We start from the raw sequence: 9963 nt of genomic DNA, 5'->3' as shown, positions 1-9963 counted from the left end.
CATATATAGTCCTCCTTATTTACATGCCTGCTGAATTTTGATTGGACATCTGACTGCAAGTTTTACCTTGTTTAATGTGGGATGGGATATTTTGTATGTCTATAAATATTCAATAACCTTTTCAGTACACATTAAATAACTTGGAAACAACTTGACCACTTAGGATGTCCCATTTATGATTTGCTTGGTGAGCTGGAGCAACACTAAGTCTAGAGCTACTTACTCCCCATTACTGACAAAAGACTCTTTTGAGTATTAACCAAGGACCCATGAATCCCTAGGTTTTTCAGTGTGACTGATTTCAACGGGCACTATTACCACCCAAGTCTAAGTGATGAGGGAGCATAAGGCAGGCTGAGGGCAAAATACAAACCAGCCCCCTCCCCAGATGGTGTGTGTGTGATATTGCTCAGGCACTTCTGGCTGCCTAAGGACAAAGGAAAGGAAAGAAAACAAATGGCCAACTGACAGAGATCACAGTCATACAGGACATGAGTCTCCATCAGTTTACAATATCTTAGTAAATTATAAGAAAAAGGCATTCTTATCAATAGCGTAACCTCCAGAAATCTATAGACTCAGTTTCCTGGAAACCCAATATCACCCCTCCATAGTGATGTGGGGAACAAAGGCAAGAAGGAAATGGCAGGTAAAATTAAATTTCTTTATAACCTGCAGCCCATTGACAAATACTTGAGGCAAATACAGAGTATAACAGAGTGTGAGCATGAGCTGGGGAGGGGCAGAGAGAGAGAGAGAGAGAGAGAGACAGAGACAGAGACAGAATCCGAAGCAGGCTCCAGGCTCCAAGCTGTCAGCACAGAGCCCGACGCGGGGCTCAAACTCACGAACTGTGAGATCATGACCTGGGCCGAAGTCAGCCGCTTACCCGACTGAGCCACCCAGGCACCCCTGGTTAGAAGGCATTTTAAAATTAAAATGTATGGATCTTACAGAGTTTACATTTAAATGTCGATGCATATCCCTAGCCTGCCTCCCAATCTTACCAGGAGTGTATGAAGGTAATTGTTATCTCTCACCTTCTCCAACGTTATTTATTTACGTACTTACCTATGCTTAGTATTATGTTCCAAGGGATGGGATTAAAAGAAAAATAAAGCAAGTCTCAAAGTTCATTAAAAAAAAAACTTGTTCTATGGATAATAACGTCCCCCTTGTTAAAGAAAGGAACTGTAACTGAAGCTTTCCTGTACTTCAGACTTTAGGGAGGGAGTATGTCTTGAATCAAATGTGCCTTTGTTGTGGATTCCACCACCACTCAGTAAAATGTTTGGATTTATTGTACCTGTTTCCCCGGGAAAGACCTCGCGACACAGATGGGTCTGCACTGATTCTGACTTTGAAGAAAGGCACATCTGAAGTAAAACCCCAGCTCCACCACTTACTAACTGTGTCTGTGACCTCAGGCAAGCTGCTGCAGCTCTGGGTGCCTCAGTTGCTGGTACATAATTGAGGGGGAGGAAGTGCGAGAAGCTGAGACAAATTTTGAGCCCTGGTCAGAGACTTGAGCATAGCACCTGGGATTCCATCCACCTGTGAGGATGAGGCCCTGAGACCCAATCCTTCTCCTCCTGCTTTGCCCAGTGGGGAACATGTGAGGATGCAAACAGCCTAGTCATGGTCTGAAAGATGTCATTAACGCCAGGCTTGGGAAAGTCACACATCAGTGAGGAGGGTCAAGATGCCAGGATTCCTGACAATCTGGTTTAGTTTCACAGCACTCAGTGGTTGCAGTAGTCACATCATCCCGATTCACAAGAGCTGATACACGATCATCTAGGGATTTTGCAAACCAGTTGTTAGACAGTCAGCAGCTTGAAATCAGCAAAGACAGGAGTGTTTACACCACAGAAATTAGCCAACATATGCTATAGACCACTGCCATCCCCCCTCGCCACCACCAGAGCCCATTGAGCAGTGTGCTACCAGTGTGCTGGGGTGGATAGAGTTGGAGCCATTTCTATGCTTTGTTTTTGTTTGCCCATCCAAGACACGCACACTTTTCATTTTATCCTTAGGGGAGTTGTTTACATGAAGGTAAAATAATATGTCATAAAAGAATGGAGCTAGCACCCATAGTTTATTCTGTAGCCTGTTGTACCATCAGTGAAGTCTCCGACTGAGTGGAGATAACTTTTCAACTACTTTGGCTAAATACCAAGGGTGCAATTACAGTGTCTTACAGAATTCTTTCACTGTCCAAAAGATGCTCTGCACCCTGCCTATGCTTCCTTCTCTCTTCTAACTCATGAAACCCCTAATGTTTTACTATCTCCATAGTTTCTCCTTTTCCAGAAGGTCACATAGTAGGAATCATACGGTATGCAGTCTTTTCAGATGGACTTTTTCACTTACTAAGATGCGTTTAAGGTTCCTCGTATCTTTTCATGGTTTGATAGCTCATTTATTTTAGCCCTGAATAATACTCCATTCTCTAGATGTACCACAGTTTATTTATACATTTATCTACAAAAAAAAAAAACAACAACCCTACATTGGTTGCTTCCAAGTTTGAACAATTATAAATAAAACTACTATAAACAGTTGTGTGTAGGTTCTTGTGTAGACATAAATTTTCAACTAATTTGAGTAAATACTAAGGAGTGTGATTACTGGATTGTATGGTAAACGCATGTTTGGCATTGTGAGAAACTACTATTCTGTATTCCAAGTGGTTATGTGATTTTGCATTTCTACCAGCAATGATGGGAGCTCCAGGTGCTGCACATCCTCACAAGCATTTGATGCTCTCAGTGTGTAGTGATATCTCATTGTTGTTTAATTTGTATTTTCATAGTGACATATGATGCTGAGCATCTTTTCATATGTGTATTTCTCATCCACGTATCTTCTTTGGTGAGGTGCCTGTTCGTGCCTTTGCCTATTTTTTAAATGTTTATTTATTTTTGAGAGAGAGAGAGAGAGAGCGCACATGTACACACACGAGCAGAAGAGGGGCAGAGAGAGGGAGACAGAGGATCCCAAGTGGGCTCAGCGCTGACAGCAGAGAGCCTGATGTGGGGTGTGAACTCATGAACTGTGAGATCATGACCTCAGCCAAAGTTGGACACTTAACCGACTGAGCCACCCAGATGCCTTTGCCTATCTTTAAATCATATTGTTCATTTTCATATTTTGGGTTTTAAGAATTCTTTCTAAAGGTTGATTAACAATCTTTTATCAGATATGTCTCTGCAAATATTTTCTCCCAGTCTGAGGCTTGTCTTTCCAGCGTCTCAAAAAGAGCAGAGGTTTTTAATTTTAATAAAGTCCACTTTATCAATTATTTCTTTCATGGATCATGCCTTTACTTTGTATCAAAAAAAGTGGTATCCATTTCCAAAATCATTTAGATTTTCTCCTATGTTATCTTCTGTCAGTTTTATAGATTTGTATTTTACATTTAAGTCTACGATCTTTTTGAGTTAATTTTTGTGAAGGGCATAAGGTCTGTGTTTAAATTCATTTTTTTCCACATGGATGTCCAGATATTCCAGCACCAGTCTTGTTGAAAAGACTATCTTGGTTCCATTGTATTGTTTTTGGTCTATTGCATAAATCTGTTGGCTATATTTATGAAGGTCTATTTCTAGGCTTTCTCTTTTGTTCCATTGATCTGTTGGTCTATTCTTTCACTAATATCATACTGTCTTGGTTATTTTAAGTTTCTACAAAGTCTTGAAGTAAGGTAGTGTCAATCAGCTTTGTTCTCCTCCTTCAATTTCGTGTTGGCTGTTCTGTGTCTTTTGCCTCTCCATATGAGCTTTATAAGCATTTTGTCAATATCCACAAAATAACCTGCTGGATTTTGATTACGATGGATTGAATCTATGGAGCAAAATGGGAAGAACTGATAGGTCAACAATATTAAGTCTCCTGTCCGTGGACATGAAATATCCCTCCATTGATTTAGTTCTTCTTTGATTTCTTTCATCAGAGCACAGTAATTTTCCTCATAAATATGTTGTATGCATTTTGTTAGACTTACACCTAATGTTTCGTTCTTTGGGGTGCTAATATAAATGATATTGGGGTTTTAATTCCAAATTCCACTTCCTCATCGCGGAACTATAAGAAAGCAATGGGATTTTTGATATACTAACCTTGTATCCTCAACCTTGGTATAATGGCTAATCAGCTCCACCAGTTCTTTTATTCTTTTAACTTTTTATGAAGACTGTATTATATCTACAAACACAGACAGTTTATTTCTTCCTTCTCACTCTGAGCACCTAGAATTTCCCTTCTTGTTAGCTAGGACTTCAAGTATGGTGTTGAAAATGAGTAGTGAGAGGGACATCCTTATCTTTTCCTAAACTTTTTGTTTTATGGCTATTGCATCTGGATGTATTACAAAATTGATATAAAATGTTATCTACTTGCAATATCTTAGATGCTAAAAGAACCATCCCTATCAGGGAAAGTTAAAATAAAAAGATAATAATGGGATACAACTCCTTTGCGTTTTGACTCAGGTGAGCAGACTGGAATTTTAAGTCTGTGAATATTAAAAATAAAAACAATGTTCCTATAACTGATGATTTTTACTCAGATTGTTGCCTGTGGAAAAAAGGGAAACAACATAAAAGGGAGGCAATATACAGATGGAGATAAAATTTGGGGTTTAAAAGCAGTCTTCAGTTTTTAACAAACTCTTGTAAGATGAGATATCTTGTCCACATAGAGTCATGATTTGTCAGCCAGATGTGCATAGCTTTGAGTGGGTCAACTGGATTCTGTGAGTAACAACATAAATGGGGATCAGGATAGCCTTGCTTGTTACTTGGATTTGAAGTAAGGCTGTCTAGTCTTGAAGTTTTTTGCCTTGGTGCTGTTACCAAAGAAAAGCTTCTGGCTTCTTTGGAACCCTGAAGTCACAGATCCTCATTCCCTGACCTGACTGTATCCTGAAACCTGATGCACCTGTTGTGGGCTCTTTCAGCCTGAGCAAGAGCTGTGCTGCCCAAGAAAGCAGGCACAGGCTGAGTGAACATGACTGAGACTCTAGGACTGTTGCAGATTTAAGACACCCATCCGTGAGCCCAAAAGCTAGGGAAACATCACAGAACTTCCTGAACTGTCCAAGTCACCGCACAAGGAAAAGGGTTCGTTTTCTGATGGAAGCATCTAAAATCAAGCTTTATAAAAGCCCTATATTTCTGAGGCAGACAGTTGCATTCCTAATTTTTTTTTTAATTTTTTTTCAACGTTTATTTATTTTTGGGACAGAGAGAGACAGAGCATGAACGGGGGAGGGACAGAGAGAGAGGGAGACACAGAATCGGAAACAGGCTCCAGGCTCTGAGCCATCAGCCCAGAGCCTGACGCGGAGCTCGAACTCACGGACCGCGAGATCATGACCTGGCTGAAGTCGGACGCTTAACCGACTGCGCCACCCAGGTGCCCCGCATTCCTAATTTTTGATTCCTGCCAAAAGCTACAAGATGGGGGAGGACACATCACTGTGTGTGAGACCCTCCATCCACTCCTGACAGATTGGGATATCTCACTGCTATTGACTTGGGTTCCACTTCCCAGATTAACAGCAGTTTGCAACAATGGACTGATTGGCCTGGTCCTATTTCCCTCAACTTTTTCTTGCTGCACACTTCTTAGTAAGGAAGTTTGTTCATTCAATGCAGATGTCTCCAGCAATCGATTAATCTTCTATAGCTTATTCACTAAATAAATGCTAGAGACAAGGGGGCCATGAAGTTATGTATACTCACTGAAATTGGTATTCAAACTAGGATTCTATCTATATCAATTCCTGAACATAATGGGTCTTTCTGGTTGAGTTTTATAAAAAAGCATTTGTCCCTCTTTCATATAACCTTTTTCATTCAAATTGTCTGGAGGGAAGTAGGAGATAATTAAAGAGATGTAGAATATTGATTTCAGGATAAGCCACACTGATTTTCTAACAATAAAGAAAGTATAAAATATGGCAACTGGGGAGAAGCAAAGGCAGAAAGCAAGGATGTTAATGACCTCTGTTTTACAAAATGATTCTTGAAAACATCTCTTCCTGAAGAAATATTCCCAGTGCAGCCTTTCCGATCTGCTGTGAGCACTTTCAGTGTAAACAGACTGCAGAGGTTCCAGCCACGCCTGCCAGAACTCTGACTGTGGGAGAACACGTGTGGTCCCAGCTCCTGGACTTGCACACAGAGCACCTCCACATGTCTTCCACCCTCAGAAAGTAGATGGTCTAGGATCATGGGCAGATAAAACTGCTTGGAACTGACTGTTTCCCACAGCTCCTCTGAAACCAAGGGCTCAAATGATTATTCTAACTGGGCTAGGAGTCCTAGAGGGGAGGGTCCCCTGGTGGAAGGCCACACGGAGGCCCCAGTGACCTGAACTGCATGATTTATGTATGTCCAGCTCTTGGCTCTCTAAAAATTTTAAACACTGCCTCAGGAATACCATCTGTGAACTGTGGAACTACATTTCCTGTGTGTGTGCCCTGACTTGCCCAAAACTGCCTCATCCTGGAAGGCTTTCAGGTGAGCTTCCACTTCCTGACCAGAGTATGCTTTGCTGAATAATGATGGACCAGCTATAAGAGGTTCATTCACAAAAAAAAAAAAAAAAAAAAAAAAAGTTTATTCAGAAACTTACAGAGACATGCACTTGCATTTCTAAAGTAGCCTTTTGTAATTAATGGGATTTGTTTAGCTAGCTGTAATGGTTAATTTTATGCGTCCATTTGGCTAGGCCATGCTCCACACATACGTATACGAACCCTATTCTGGATGTTGTCATGAAGCTACTTTTCAGATGAAATTAACTTTTTTAAATCTAAAATTGAAATTTCTCTTTCATTTTATTTTATTTTTGAGAGAGAGGGAGAGAGACACAGAGAGACAATGAGCAAGCAGGGAAGAGGGGCAGTGGGAGAGACAGAAAGGGAATCCCAAGCAGGTTCCATGCTCAGTGTGGAACACGCTGTGGGGCTTGATCTCACGACCTTGGGATCATGACCTGAGCCAAAATCAAGAGTTGAATGGTCAGTCGACTAAGCCACCTAGATGCCCCTAAATTTCTCTTTTAAATTTAAATTTTAGGGAAGCATGGGTGTCTAGGTCAGTTAAGCGTCCAACTCTTGATTTCGGCTCAGGTCATGCATGATCTCACAGTTTGTGCAATCAAACTCCGAGTTGGACTCTACGCTGATAGCCAGTGGCCTGTTTAAGATTCTCTTTTTCCCGCTCTCTCTGCCCCTGTCCCCACCTCTCTCTCAAAGTAAATAAATAAACACAAAAATAATAAAATATATTTAAATTTAAAAAATATATATTTGTGTGTGTCTGTATATATATATATGTATATGTATATATATATATATATATATATATATACAGACTGTGTATATATATATATACAGACTATATATATATATATATACACAGACTGTATATATATATATATATACACAGACTGTATATATATATATATATATATATATATTGCATATCACCTTGTCTAGAAATAGACAAATTATATATATATATATATTCATATCAATATACACAGCGCATTGGTACTATTTCTCTGGAATATCCTAATATACAGGCTCAATTCTAGACTCTTAAAGGGCATAACTGAGATCAATCCTGCAGTGTAAGCTGGTCTCACCCTGTTGCATGGGTTCTAAGACAGAGAGACCGGTAGCATTTCTCTCCAACACTCTGCAGACTGTAGACCATTTGGCTCACCATGATGACACAGGGTTTGGTCATCTAACATTTTAGAGTTTACTTTAATTCCACAAATGTGGACTGGCCTCCAATGTGTGTCAGGTCCTCTACACTGCCTCGAGGACACCAGGATGAGCTGGGTGTTTCCAACCTTCCAGGAAGGAGTTAAGAGTCTGGTGAGGGAAATAAACATGAAAACAAAATTTCAGTGCAGTAAGGTAATGAGCATAGCTGGTTTTGCTAACTCACTCATCACAGATGGCACTGTCAATATCTCACACTTAAGTTTCCCCATCCATTAACAGTATATCCTCAAGAAAATCTGTATGGTAGGTGTAGTTTCATTTCCCTCACTTTGCTTCTGCCAGGTGTGCACAGCTATGAATGTCAGCCAATACTGGTGTGTCATATCAGAGTCAAAGCCAAAAAAGAATTGCCTTCGCTGATGTGTTTTCCAAGACAGTCAGGGTTCTTTCTACATTTCTAGACAAAGTGATATGCAATCTTCCCTCAATGTATAGGAAGTCACATTTATAAGGAATCCAGTTTATTTAAGTTGCTAGAAAGAAAGGTTTGTATCCCTGCCATGTTCAGCCTCTAAAGGGCAGTTACCACCTCCAATGTTTTCAACAACCCAAACTGCCCTCTGATTCACATATATACCACTCCCATGTCATGAAGGTGCAGCTGTGCGCACCCAACTTTATGGCTGGTTGGTCAGAAAACACCAGTTCATGACGGATAGCTCAGGTTGCGGGGCAGCTTGGTGGATCTACGGTCAAGTTTTTTTTTTTTTTTAAATTTTTTTTTCAACGTTTATTTATTTTTGGGACAGAGAGAGACAGAGCATGAACGGGGGAGGGGCAAAGAGAGAGGGAGACACAGAATCGGAAACAGGCTCCAGGCTCTGGGCCATCAGCCCAGAGCTACGGTCAAGTTTTCAGTCTCTCCTAAGGCCCACTAGCAGACCAAAAGCAGTTTATCAAAAGGAGAGTAACTATCTGAGAATGAAGGGATATCTCAACATGAACATGGAGCATTACATTCAGCACCTAAAAAAATTCACCAAAGGGGCCCCTGGATGGCTCAGTCGGTTAAGCGTCCAACTTCGGCTCAGGTCATGATCTCGTAGTTCGGGAGTTCAAGCCCCACATCACGGCTCTGTGCTGACAGCTCAAATCCTGGAGCCTGCCCCGGATTCTATGTCTCCATCTCTCTCTGCCCCTCCCCCTCTTGTGCTCTGTCTCTCTGTCTCTCTCAAAAATAAATAAACATTAACAATGTTTTTTTTTAATAAAAAAATTCACAGCAGTAGAAAATCCCTGAGTTTTTGTCAGATTTAATTCACACCCTCTGACGCACAAGTATCTTACCAATAAGTCTAGAGTGACTACAACCTCTCCCTTACTACATCACATCACCATAGTGTCCTCTGTGTAATGGTCTGGTATGATATACTGTGGAAGGGAAAGGTAATCAAGATCCTGTGACCTAAATTATGACGTGAGGCAGATACTGATATACCACTGAGGTATGACTTTGAAGGTGTATTGCGAACCTTGGCAGCTGAAAGCCCCACTGCCTCTGGTGGGACTTATGGGCACAAGTGGAGAAAAAGGCATTTTCCAGATCAATAGCTGCATACCAGGTACCAGCGCATATGTTAATTTGCTCAAGCAATGAAACCACATTGGGGACAGCAGCTTCAGTTGGACTCAACACCTGGTGCAGCTAACAATAGTCCACTTTCATTCTCCAAGATCCATCTATCTCCTGTATAGGCCAAGTAGGAGACTGGTACAGGGATATGTTGAAAATTACCAGTTGTGTACTTTTCAAGTCCTTGATGCTGGTATTCATCTCTGCAGTCCCTCCTGGTATGAAACACTGCTTTAGATTGACTCTATTTCTAGGTAGAACCAGTTATAATAGCTTCCATTCAGCCTTTCCCACCATAACAGCCTTCACTCCACAGGTCAGGAAATCAATTACAAACTTAGGAGCTGACTATATGTATTCCAATTATGAATTCCAGACTGGGAAAGTAAACACAAGATGGGTTCAGGAGCTCACTGGGCCTACTGTTTAATGGAACTGAGCTACAACTCCATTGATCACCAGACCTCAATAAGACCCTCCTCAGACTGGAGGGTCACAGTGTCATTGTGGGTCTCCTGGAATCAGTGTCACCTCGGAACTAGTGTCCAATAGTTCCTAAAAGTTCTGATTATTTCCTTTT

The sequence above is a fragment of the Prionailurus viverrinus genome, chromosome X (genome assembly GCF_022837055.1).
Source record: "Prionailurus viverrinus isolate Anna chromosome X, UM_Priviv_1.0, whole genome shotgun sequence".
Taxonomy (NCBI): domain Eukaryota; kingdom Metazoa; phylum Chordata; class Mammalia; order Carnivora; family Felidae; genus Prionailurus; species Prionailurus viverrinus.
The sequence above is the reverse complement of the archived record's forward strand: the minus strand, read 5'-3'. Positions refer to the sequence as shown.